Source organism: Vombatus ursinus, unplaced genomic scaffold (genome assembly GCF_900497805.2).
Source record: "Vombatus ursinus unplaced genomic scaffold, bare-nosed wombat genome assembly UNPS02014812.1, whole genome shotgun sequence".
Lineage (NCBI taxonomy): Eukaryota > Metazoa > Chordata > Mammalia > Diprotodontia > Vombatidae > Vombatus > Vombatus ursinus.
The window spans coordinates 92656311-92670051 of record NW_020954590.1 but is presented as its reverse complement, the minus strand read 5'-3'; the positions used below and the strand labels follow the sequence as shown (position 1 = coordinate 92670051).

Below are 13741 nucleotides of genomic sequence, written 5' to 3'. Positions count from 1 at the left end.
TTGTGTCCCTTATTCTCAATCTGTGCTCTGCCATCTCTCCTTCTCCATCAAGCTGGGGATGTGCCTGCTCCCTGTCCCCTCCTTCACTTCCTAATCTCTCACTATTGAAATTCCTCTAGTTGTTGAAAACACAATTCAGGTATCATCATCGCCATAAAAACTTTCTGGCCTGCCCTCCAGGTGAAAATTCTATCTCTTTCCTTAGTAATCTGCTTTGCAGTACTCTCAATGTACTGTTGGTAGAACTGTGAATTGAACCAACTGTTCTAGAAAGCAGTGTAGCTGTACCTTGACCCAGGTGTACAGCTGTGAGGACTGTAACCCAAAGACATTAAAGAAAGAAGAAAAAAAAGTATATATTCAAAAAATATTTATAGTCGTTTTTTCATGGTACCCAAAATTTAGGGGCTGTTCTGTTGAGGAATGGCTAAACAAACTGTGGTAGATGTGAATGTAATGAAATATTGTACTAAGGGAAATGATGAAATGGGAGATTTTAGAGAAAATTTGGAAAACCTTTTATGAACTGCTGCAGAGCGAAGTGAGCAGAACTAGAATGATCTGTACATTAACAACAACTGAATAGAGGGAAAATAATTTTGAAAGATTTTAGAATTCTGATCAGTGCAATAATAAACCAAGAGCCAAACATATGAACATGAAACATGCTGCTTACTTTCTGACTGTGAAGTGATGAACTTAAAATGCAGAAAGAAACATACATTTTCAGACATGGCTTATTTGGGAATTTATTTTGCCAGACTTTGTTAATTATATTTTGAGGGATTTTTTTCCTAAATAAACTGTCCTATGAACTTTATTTTGTCTCTGAATTTTTGCCGCCTCCATACCAACTCTACATTTTTCTTCTTTAAGAGCAAATATTATGTTCCCATAGCAATTCTTTCCCACACTGCAATTTTGATCAAACTGGCCACCCAGAACACAGGATCGCACACTCAGAGTCAGTCTTCCTCTATCCCTTTACTCGCCACTGACCACCTGTCAGCCATCTTTCCATGATCCATACCTCCACTGGACACTCTTGCTTTCCTGAGGGATTTGGTGTTTACATTTTTTAAAAAAAAAGTTCGAAGTACAGATTAATTAAAAGTACTTGTTACTTGAAAATTTAAAGAAAAAAGTCATCAAGGGCAAAAAAAAGGTCATTTAAACACAGACGTTTTTAAAAATACAGAAGAATGTTCATTAAAAATTTAACCAAGTGAATGACAACATAAGCTGCATTTAAACCCTGACCCCATTCTGCTTTTTGATGGGCTCTCAAAGGTGAAATTACTGTCATAGTCTGTTAGGTTTTCTACTTCTGTTCAGTATCCTTTAGAAGTTAAACTGTGGGGGTAGGGGGTGGGGATACTACTAACATTTTCCCTAAACATCTATTGGCTTGTAAGTACCCCATAGGATTTCATTTAAAAGGTTATGAGGTGTAAGAGGTAGATGTAAGGTGATTGCTACAACTCGAATGAATTTTTACACAGTGACCTGAGAAGAACAGATGGTTTCTTAAGTGCCTACATTTAATCAGTAATTTAGGCTTTAAAAGCTGTTACGCTACTACATCATTAATATTTTTCATTCATTTTTCATTTTTACATTACAGAGTTACCTATACCACTGTTTTCTGTGTTATTTATAGGAGACTTGAAATGTATCAAAGTACTGAAGATCACACATCAACAACCAGTAGAGCTGATCTGACTACTTATTTGAATTTTGGTAAGTTATCTATGACTTTGCTTTCAGTTTGTACTTTTGTAAGTCTGCCACCTTCCATGGATCATTTAAAGCTGGGAAATGAAAATAATAATGGTTCTAATCTGTGCCCAACACATAGTTAACTTTTCACTTAATTTTTAATGTTAAGTCCTTTTAGTTGATTTGCAAGCTAATAATTTGTCAAAAGGAAATTTTTTGTAGTCACTGGTTTATTACTTGCTTAGAATTATGTGTGTGGGTAAAGAAAATTTTTCTGTATTGCTACTAAATTCTGGTATCATGGAATAAATAATATTTGATGTATTTACATCTTTAATAGCAGCATACTGAAGGTATTTTCAGTGAAGTGTAGGTTGTATACAGCAAATTTGCGTAATATGGGTTATTTTTTTCTCTATACACTGGCAATTATAAATTTAAGTTGTTGCTAAAATGGTTCTATAATGGTTCTGAAGACTTGAACAGTTACTGTTTGTGGAGGATTGGAAGACTCATCCTCCATCAGGCAGTGATAAGCTTGTCCATTCATGAGAAAGGATATTTCTTCTGTAGACCAATTGATTAGGGACTTCCTGTATTTTGTATGAGATTAAAAATACTAGAAGTTCATTTTAACAAGCAAATTAGAGTTATATTAAAGGACTAGAACATTAAACAGACATGTTAAATTTATATAGTTCTATAAACATTTCTTTCTGAAATTTACTTTCAAAACATAGAACTGTTTATGTTTACCATACTTGAAAAAGATCTCTTGGGATTTTGAGAAGCTGTTCATTTTATCTTATCCCATGTGCTATATAAAATGCGTTTCTATTTTATATAGATTATATACATTTTTATCTTACCCCATGTGCTATATAAAATACATTTTTATTTTATATAGATTATATACATATCTAAAACATCGATGGTTTTAAAAAAAATACTCTATTTGTTCAATTAATGTAAGTTTTTTAAGGCACTTTACAGATCTGATCTTAATGGAGACTCCTAAGCATCCTCTGAGGTCATCACTCCAGGTATTGATATTATTAACCCAACTAAAAGACAAACCTGTCCTCAGTGGACTGGAGTAGATGTGACTGTTGGAAAAAATGATTTTTTCTTTGAACTCTTTATAGTAGTTAGAAAATTTCTGATATATTCTGGATTAAATCATGAATATCCACCTTGAATATGATTTATTTAGTATTATCTATGTGAAGACGTTTTATCTGAGTATTTGAAAATGGCAACATCACACTAGTTAAGTTTCTGAATATTTAAAGGAACAGAGTGAAACCTAAATCATCAAAGAATTAAAATATTAAAGAATCAAAGATCGATTCAACAAATATTTAATAAGTACTTACTATATGTTTAATAAAGTATTTTAATTATCTCTTCATTTTATCATAATTTTTCCTAATATCATTCTGTTATTAGACATTTTTTTTAAACACAGTTGAGACTCCTTTTGTGTCAAATTATTCTTCAGGACTAACTTCCTTCACTTTTAAACATCTTTTCCCTTCCCTTTGATAAAGAATGTTTTGTTTTAATCCTTTCTTTTACAAATTTCCATTTTGATAATTTATGGAAGTTGTTAGTATCTATTTAGGTGTACATACTTTTTTAAGCATCTGATAATGATTTGGGCAAATCTGAAGTGAAATTTTACAAGTCAGTAGTGGGATAATTAATTGAATTGAGCAGAGGATCTGAGGTCATGGTAACTTAGTGATTAAAATAATAGCTCACCAGATTGAAGCCACCATTTTGTCTGGTCTCTGGAGTGGCATCTGTGCCCCAGTTTCAACTTGGGGCTAAACTCCATATTTATTCCAGTCCAAACTGTAAATGTGGCATAGCTAATTGGTCCAAAATTAGTGCATGAAGATTAGCCTCGAGCTTATCTTACTTAATTAAAAAAAGTTGGTATAAAGGCTTTCTGGCATTTCATTTGCTTGGAAAACAAAAGACCAGTTCTTGTTTTTTGCCTAATTTATTTAATTTAGATTTATAAGCCTACTGCTAATGAGGTTTTTTTAAAAATACTTTGTGTAATAAGACACTGTTTTTTATGTGTAATAAGTGTTTGCTTTTTAATTCAAGGACATGATTGCTGTTGAAAATATGTAAAGAAAAAAATATTTGTAGTACTTTGCAAATTGGAAAGTTCTTTTATTTTCATGCAAGGCAATCTGTCCTTACACTAATAATTTTACAATAAAAATTTTTCAAGAGAATGGCTTCGATGATGATAAGTCATATAGGATTTTTAATGTAGATAATTTGGGATAAAATGCAATAATATTTATATACACACCATTCATTATTACACATAATGACTGGGGGTGAGAGGAAAGGGTGGTTCATGAGATTTGAACTCAGACCTTCTGACTTCCAGGTTTCTCCTACACTTTGTTGATGAGTGAGAGCCAAGTGTGTACATTTGAAATCTTATGTGTAACCCTTAGAAAAAAAGCTTGAGCTAAGCATATAGCCTACAAATGCTAGCTATTGGCTATTAAGTTGTTTAACTAGTCAAATATCTGTTGGTTATTCTTCCTGTGGAGCAATGAGAGACTTGATAATAACTAGTAATAAAATACTAGTTGAATAAATTCCAAATGAATAGTTCTTTTTATGTAATGCTATAGTATACTTTCTACCTGATAAAATTTCTTCTTTGGGAAAGTATAAATGGCATACTTAATGTCAAGAACAAAGGAAAGCATCAATATCGGTGGAATAATTACTCTTTTAAATTGACAGACAGTCCATCTTTTATACCCTAAATAACCAGATATTTAAGACTGATTTTAATGAGTTTTGAAAAAGAATGTTTAAAATACTTTTGAACTTTCATTCCATTCCTTACTTTTCTTATAATGGCATTGACAAAAGCCACACTGTATAGGCATATTTACTGCAAGAAGCATTATCCGTGGAAAATCTTCTTTATCTTTCTGTCTTTCTGTGTATAATTTAGATTGATGACATGGTGCCTTCAGTGCTAGACAAAGCAGAGAGGTGCTAGAAGGTTCAAAGCAGGACAGCTAAGCTCAAGAGTTATCAATAAGAATTATTCATTGTCATGACTGCTTGCCCTGAGCTTTCTTAGGAGATTCAGAGATATACTTGAATAACATTTTGACAGTAAGTGGTTATCAATTAAATACTGGGTCTGGCAATAACATTGATACACTTTGACAAGAGGTGTCAAACTGGGGTTAAGGGAGGGTAACCAGATCAAAATGTAATTGGGAATGTTTAACAAAATGAATAAAAATACAGCAGAACATAGAGAATGTTAATTTGTGGTTTTTCTAATATTAATGGATAAAATGGATAATATCCCACATCCACAAGTCAGTCTGCAGTCTGCAGGGATCTCTATTTGAGTTTGTCACCTCCACTTTCAACTAAGGCTGTCAGATACTGCCTTCTTTCTTCTATTAAAATAAAGTTTAATTTCAGTTTTCTATTTTTTTAATGGAAGGTTATGGTAAAGTTAAACAAAAATCCAAGCAAAGATCCTTAAACTTTCCTTCCTTCTGTCATAGAGGTGAACTTGGATTCTTGAACACTATGCCAGCAGAGTGTAAGCTCTGAAGTTTCTTTCATTAAGTATGATTCCAACAATAGAAGAAAGAATGAGAGGTCAAAGAATTGTAGATTACACAGAAGCCTAATGTTAATCAGCAACCATTTTATTAGGTGCTTAACGTATGTCAGGTGCACTGTGCAAATGCTCTTGATATAAAGAAGAAAAAAAAAAGGACAATCCCTCTGTCAAGAAGCTCACAGTCTAATGGGTAAGACAACTCGCAGAAAACTGCGGAAAAACAAGTTACAAATAGAATAAATTGGAGAGAATCAACGGGGGAAGGCACTAGGGATGGGGAAAGGCTTCTTGTAGATGGGATTTTAGCTGGCGCTTGAAGAAAGGCAGGTAAACCAGACGGTGGTGATTAGGAAGAAGAGGATAGGAGTAGTCTGAAATATTTCCTGAGTCAGGAAAAGGAGTGTCTTGTTCGAGGAGGCCATTGTTTGTGGATTGAGGGGACCGGGTTATGAAAGGCTTTAGACCTGTGCTTTAGGAGTGTCATTTTGGTAGCTGAGCATGGATTGTAGTAGGGAGACACTAGGTAAGGAGACCAGCTGGCAGGTTATCGAAATAGGGCAGAAGTAAGGATCTGTACCAAGGTGGTGTTAGTGTCAGAGGAAAGAAGGAGGCTACATACATAGGTTAATATGGGGAGGTGAGGGTGGGGAGTTGAGGATGACATTGTGGTTGGGAGCCTGAGTGATTGGGAATATGATGGTACCCACAACAGCATAAAGGAAGTTAAAAGGAGGGGAGGCTTTGGGGGAGAAGATAACAGTTAGGATTTTGGACCCATTGAGTTTAGGATTGGGGCATCCTGTTTGAGATGTTGAGTAGGCAGTAGGAGACGTGAGTCTGGAGTTCAGCAAAGAGGGTTAGATTGGGTAAGTAGGTTTGAGAATTATCAGTGTAGAGATGATAATTGAATTCATAGCATCTGATAAGATTACTAGTCAAGAATTTTCTCAGGTTTCTGCAGTAGTTTTGTTTGACCATTGATTTCTTACCATTCTTGCTGAGAATTTTACTCCTTCTCTCTTAAGTTTCTGGCTTCTATAGAGTTACTTCTTTTTCCAGATTACTTGCCATTTTTTTCCTTTATCATTTCATTTTCTCCACTCAACACAGCCCTCTCAACCAAGTATCACATCTTGCCCTGATTATTCAATAGCCTTTTAATTGATCTTGCTGCTTCAAATAGGCCCCCACTCCATTCCATCCTCCCCTCATCTGCCAGAGTGATTTTCCTACCGTGCAAGTTCACACAGTAAAACCCTGTGGCTTCCTATGAACTATTGAATCTGACATAGACTCCTCTGCTTGGCATTTAAGGCTTTTTATAACCTCAGCCCTTCCTACCTTTCTAGTCATCTTAAAATGCAGTCACGTCCATGTTACAGTGACCTACTAGGCTTTTACTAGTACTAATGGACTCTCCATCTCCCATTTCTGTGCATCTGTACTAATTGTGCCCCAAACCTGGACTGCTCTTCCTCCTGTCCTCTAGCTTCACTGATTTTCTTCAAAGTTCAGCTCAGTAGGCCTAGCTGCTACTGCTAGAGCTTTCCACTTTGAGATTTCTTTCCATCTGCTCTGTATGTAACTTGTATGTACTGAGGCATTTACATGTTCTCTCTATTAGAATGTGGGTTCATTGATGGCTGGGACTGTTTTTAGCTTTCCTTGAATCCCCAGTTATTTAATACAATAGAGGGCACAGCGTTAACGCTTAATAAATGCTTTTTGACATCAACCAGTTTATTTAGTCTCTTCCATTCGTTAAAGAGTGTAAGAAGCAAGATCAAGTTAGAGAATGTATGTAAAGGTGCTATAAATGTCAATTTTTACTCCAACATATTGTACTGAATCTGTGATCCTATTGATGGGAGTATTCCTCCTATATCGTTGGATCTCAGTGATGTGGATATTCCTATCATCAGTACAGATCAGTAACCCATCAGTGCCATTTCATCTTCTGCAACTCTTGTCCATGTCCTCCTATATATTTTTCACTGTGTTTCCCCCCAATGTTTAGCTAAACTTCAAGTTTTCTCGATATGAAGATTCTAGTGAAGCATGCCTCATACCATTAGTTATCCCTTGTTCTTGCTGCTTGACAAGACTATTAATTTTTCCTTATTTTACTTGATGATATATTTTATGCTGCTTTTACTTAATAATTCCTTTTTTTGTAATGTGTTGTAGGCTGCTCATACTATCACTGAACCTTTATTCTTGGGGGCTTAGTGTCTCATGATTCTCAAAATGGGGAGGAGTGCAGTGCAGTGAAAAGAGTGCCAGATTTGAAGTCAGAGGATTTGGATTCAAATGTTACTGGTGTCACTACCTTCGTGATTTTGGGCAAGTGATTTCAACTCTGCGGCCTTATTTTTCTCCTCTCTCAAATGAGAGGATTGGAGTAGATGATCTCCGAGCCTCCTTCCAGCTCTAGATAATGACATTATGATAGTCTTAAAAGGATGGGCTTTTTTTTTTCCCCTAGAAGATTAAGGTCATTAGAAGAACTTTTCAACTTTCCAAAGGCCATTTAGCTTTCTCTCCTCCTTTTCGATTCTGAGTCCAGCTCATCATCCAGTTATTGTGTTTTTCTGTCATTATGTTTATATGTATATGATGTTTACATATGTACAAAAATGGTTGAACTCTGTGGTCTGTAGCTATTCAAATACATGTCATTTGATTCTGCCTTTACAGTAACTCTCAGATGTGTCCCGTTTACTACACTAACAGGCACTTTTTGCCTTAACTATTTTAGTAGTTTCTTAATTGGTTCCTCAGCCTCAAGTATCTCTTATCTGTCTTCCCAGCTGATATTCTTAAAGTACAGATTTGACTGTTTTCCTAGCAGCTTCTGGGATTAAATACAAACTCTTGTCATTTAAGTCCCTTTACTGTCTGGCTCAAGCCTACCTTTCCAGGCTTATTGTGTCCAGCCAAAACTTCTTACTTTATACTCTTACTCATACAAGACAGTCCATCTCCTGGCTCTGTAGCTTTCTAGAGATAGTCCTTATGCTTGGAATGTACTCCTACCTGACCTCTCACCTACTTTCAGCTTCCTTTTGTGTATTTTCTTTCTCCAATAGAGTGTAAGCTCCTTGAGAGCAGTGACTGCCTTTTTCTTATTTGTATCTCCAGTGTTTAGCACTGTGCCTAGCTTATAGTAGTTACTAATAAACGTTTATTGATTATAACTGAATGAATGAATATAAATGGTCGTCAAAGAAGGTCATGTCTTTTTATCATTCGAGCAATCTTGGACAATTTGACATGTACGGGGAGGTAACGAGTTGTGAAAGCTAGTTGTATGATATTATATTCAACTTAGAAATGTTTACATATTTCTTTTCTAGAGTAGTTACTTTTTTGGCATGTTAAACTTGAGTAGCTAAATAGTCTTTTTTTGCTATCCACATCCACAGAAAGAACTGTGGTGTCTGAATGCAGATTGAAGCATTTGCTTTTTTTTGCTCTTTTTTTTCCTTTTGTTTTGTTTCTTCCTTCTCGTGGTTACTCCCATTGGTTCTAATTCTTCTTTACAACATGACTAATGTGAAAATATGTTTAATAGGAATGTTTATGTAGAGCCTATATCAGATTGCGTGCCGTTTTGAGGAGGGAGGGAGAGAAAATTTGAAACGCAAAAGCTTATGGAAGTGAATGTTGAAAACTAAAAAGAAATTAATTAAAAAAAAGAAATTAAAAAATTAGTCTCTTTTATATTCTTAGACTATTTCCAAATGAAGCAGTCCTTGATTTAAAACTAGAGACCTTATTAAATGATAGCATTTGGAAAAACAGAGGACAGGACAAAACTTGACAATTCTTCTTGTTGCCTAAGTAACATAGATAGGGAGATGCATAGCTTCCCCACCCCCCACCCCCCATCCCCCTTTACTGGTTGATTACTGTTCAAAAATAAAGGGCACTTTTGTTGGGAGATTATAGGAACACGTTGGCATGCTAGGAATAAGGATCCCAGATCTCTGGCAAACACTACATGTAGGCTTAGAGATGTACCACTCTGCAGCAGAATGAATTACCTTTAAATTTCCCCACCCAACTCAAGAATCCATAGAGGGACCCCTGGAGTCTTGGAGGGGTTCTAAGAGGGTTAAAGAGCAGAAAGCAAGGACAAACAGGTGACACTTGCAGGGGGTTTCTGAAATCCTAAGAATTGATGAGATGAACAATTTTAGAGGAAACTATGAAGACTTTTGTGAATGGATACAAAATAAAGTGAGTAGAACCAGGCAAACAATTGAATCTATATAATGCTAACCACATCATTGAGAAAAACGACCTTGAAAGACATTAGAATTATGATCAATGCAATGGTAAACTAGACCAAAAGAATGAAGATGAAACATGACATCTCCTGACAGGGTAGTGGTGACTTAAAATGGTGAAAGAGACATACCTTTTTGAACATGCCTAACATGGGGTCTTGTTTTGTTAGATTATGCAACTATATATTGAGGGATTTGTTTTCGCATTTTAATTTTTTAAAATTTGATAATTTGAGGGATTGGGAGAAACAGATTAATTTTTTTAAAATTAGTTACTTCAAAAATTTTGTATACATATATTTTAAAAGGCCACATTCTCTCTATTCGAAATATATAGATAAAGGTTTTTCAGAATTCATGCCCTAAAATGCTTTTTTAACTTTTCATATTTTCTCCAAATCATAGCTTTTTCAAAGCCTGCTTATTAAAGTCAATACTTCAGGTCTCATTTGCAGTATTGTGTTTAGTTCAGGGCCCTGTTGTTTGAGAAGGTTGCTGGTAAGCTGGAGAGGGTCCAGGAAAAGGAAAAGATTGTGAAGGGCTTTGAGTTCATGTCATATGAGCATCATTGAAGGAAGTGAGCATGTGTAGTCTGGAGAAGAGAAGACTCTGGTACAATATGATAGCTTCATGTATCTGGAAGGCTTTCATGGAGAAGAGGGATTAGATTTGTTATGTTTGACCCCATAAGGCAGAACTAAGGGCAGTGGCTAGAAGTGGCAAAGAAGCCAGTTTAGGATTGGTGGAGGGGAAACTTCCTAACACTTAGAGATACCCAGAGGTGGCATGGCCTACCTCAAGAGGTGATGGTTTCTCACTCTCCCTCCAGGACTTTTTCGCACAGAAACTTTGTGAACACTTGTAAGCTAAGGTCAACAAGCATGTATTAAATAACTGGCACTGTTTTAACTAGCTAGGCACCAAACATAGAAACACAGTGGATGAAACAATCCCTACTCTCAAGGAATTTACAGTCTTATGAGGGAGATATTAAGTACCCATATTATATAAACAATAAATACAGACAAAAACAAAGTAGGTCAATACAAAGTAGTTTGATAAAGGAGCTCAGGAGACATTGGAGGAATTAGGAAGGGCTTCACTTAAAGGGTGGTGTCTCAGCTATGTTTGGAAGGAAGAAGGTTTCTCTGATGCAGTGATGAGAAGGAAATGACTTTTCATGTGTGAGGGGAACAGAGAATATGGATTTGGCTGAAATGCGGAGTGATGTAGGGAGAATGATGTCCAACAAGGCAGAAACGCTACTTTGGGATCAAGATGTGAAGGCCTGTAAAAGCTGTAAAAGTGAGGAGTTATATTCCATTCTAGAGGCAATCTGGGGCAGCTAGGTGGCGCAGTGGAGAGAGCACTGGTCCTAGAGTCAAGAGGACTTGAGTTTCAATCCAGCCTCAGACACTTGACACTTACTAGCTGTGTGACCCTGGGCAAATCACTTAACCCCATTGCTTCCCTCAAAACCCCTTCTCCCCCCCCAAAAAAAAAGTCACAAGAGGCAATCTGAAGTTTCTGGAGTTTATTGAGTAGGAGAATGCCATGGTCAGGTCTGAGTTTAGGGAAAATCACTTTGGCAGCAATGTGGCAGAATAGTGTGGGGAGAAGCTTGAGGCAGGGAGAACGATTAGGAGGCTTTAGCATTTATCTAGGGGAGGGTAGCTAGGTGGCATAATGGATAGAGTACCGGGCTTGTAATCAGGATCATGAGTTCAAATGTGGACTCAGACACTTAGTAGCTGTTGACCTTGGGCAAGTCATTTAACCCTTTTGCCTCAGTTTCCTCATCTGTAAAATGAGCAGGAGAAGGAAATGGCAAACCACTTCAGTATCTTTGCCAAGAATACCCCAAATGGGGTCACAAAGAGTCAGACAACTGAAATGATTCAACAGCAGGGGAATAAATGATAAGAGTCTGACCCAAACTGAGGCAACCTCATGTACTTCCATGGGTTTAATTATTCTCTTTTTTCAAATGACTCACATATTTATGTACCCATCCCCTCATGTCTCCCTTGAGCTTTATAGTCTCTCCCTTATATCCCATTAGATGTTCCATACTGTTATGTCTTTAATAAACTTCACATTTATTTATTTATTCATTCATTCATTCACTTATTTATTTACATATGTATGCATTTATTTATTTATTTATATGAAGCAGTTGGGGTTAAGTGACTTGCCCAGAGTCACACAGCTAGTGAGTGTTATGTGTCTGAGGCCAGACTTGAACTCAGGTCCTCCTGACTCCAGGGCCGACACTCTATCCACTGTGCCACCTAGCTGCCCCTAAACTTCACATTTAGCATAGAGAAGGCAGAAGGTATTATTCTGTTCTTCCTCTCCTGCTTGCCCTCAACTGCCTTGTTTTGCTCTGTAAGGCAAAGTTAGAACAGTATTAATAATTTTTTTCCCACGTGCAACTTTTGCACATATTTAAAGACAGCCTAAAAGAAGGGGTTCGATGTGAGAGATGTTGTAGAGGTAGAAATGAAGAGATTGGGCAGCTAATTGGATATATAAGGTGAGGGAGAATGAGAGTTGAGTATAATGTTAATGTCATAAACCCAGGAAAATGATGTCTTGGACTGAAGTAGGGAAGTTTGCATTTGAGGCAGGATAGGGAGAAAATGAGTTCTGCTTTGGATAGGTTAAGTTTGAGGTGTATTTTGGACATTCATTTGGAAATATGCAAGAGGTCATTTGTCATGTTGAATTGAGGGGAACGGAAGGGGAAAGGAATATTTACATAGCACCTGCAGCGTGCCAGGCACTGTGCTAAGCACTTTACATATATTATCTCATTTGATCCTCACAACAACCCCAGGAAGTAGGTGCTGTTTTCAACCCCATTTTACAGTTGAGAAAACTGAGGCAGACAGAGGTTAAGTGATTTGCCTAGGGTCACACAACTAAGTGTCTGAAGCTGGATTTGAACTCTGGTCTAACAGATTCCAGGCCCAGCACTATCCTTTGTGCCACTTGGCTGCTCAGGGAAGAGATTTATAGATTTCTGTCTGGAAGTCATCCAGGTAGAGGTAATAATTAAATCTATGAGAGTTGAGGTGTTCCCTAAAAGTTAGAGCATAGTTAGAGAAGAGTAAGGGCTTAGGAGAGAATCTTGCTAGGACATCCTCAATTAGGGAGGGATATATGGACGATGAATCAGCAAAGTGGACCAAGGAGGATTGGTAGTCGGGTTCAGGAAGGGAATCAGTGGGATGAGTGTTAGGAAAGCCTGGAAAGGAGAAATTATCTGGGAGGCAGAGAGAGAGAGAGAGACCAGGCATTTCAATTGATGCACCCGTTTTGTTTGGTCCTTTAGGTATTCTTAAATTCTTGTCCTTCTAGTGTTAACTGTCAAAACAAAAACAGCAGCCAGGTTGGAAAGTGTAAGGAATGAAAGTAGATCATCAGATTTGGCAATTAGATCTTTGGAAGAATAGCTCCATTTGAATGATGAGGTTGCAGTCTAAATTTCAAAGCAATGACTGACTGGGAACAGAGGAACTCAAGTCTGTGAGTGGAATTTGGCTGAGAGAGAGGAGAGCAGTAGGATAGCTGGATGTGATGGGAGGATCTAATGAACATTTTTATGTGTGGGTTGAACTGAATCATGGAGGTTCTTCTAATTTCTTCTGCGATTTTGTGATGATTTCTAGATGATAATGCTAATTTGTCCTAATCTGTAGTTAGAGGCAACAAAGTGGTACAGTGGATAGAGCATTGGGCCTGGAGTCAGAGAGACCTGAATTTAAATGTGGCCTCAGTCATTTCCCAGCTGTGTGACCCTGGGCAAGTCAATTAATCTCTCTCAGCCTCAGTTTCCTCAACTGTAAAATGAATATAATAATAGCACTTCCCTCAGGGTTGTTGTGAGGATCAAATAAGGCAATATTTGTAAAGCACTTCGCATAGTGCCTGGCACATAGTAGGCACTTAAAAAATTCTTATTCCCTTCTCTTCTTTCCCCACCTTTTGACTTTCTTTCAATAACACACACACACACACACCCCATGTTTTGGGCTGAGATTGGAATACAGGCTTCTTCACGGTGGGCAGGGTAGGCTATGTGCAGTAGGCA

General features: G+C 37.0%; 1 long non-coding RNA gene across 3 annotated transcripts in view; it reads left to right on the top strand.

The window, feature by feature from the left end:
* LOC114053884 overlaps nucleotides 1-13741 on the top strand; it is a 185501-nt gene that overhangs the window by 31715 nt on the left and 140045 nt on the right. For all 3 annotated transcript variants that reach the window (XR_003570424.1, XR_003570425.1, XR_003570426.1), the window contains exon 2: nucleotides 1661-1740. This is a non-coding gene — a long non-coding RNA (uncharacterized LOC114053884). The remainder of the gene's footprint in view (nucleotides 1-1660; nucleotides 1741-13741) is intronic.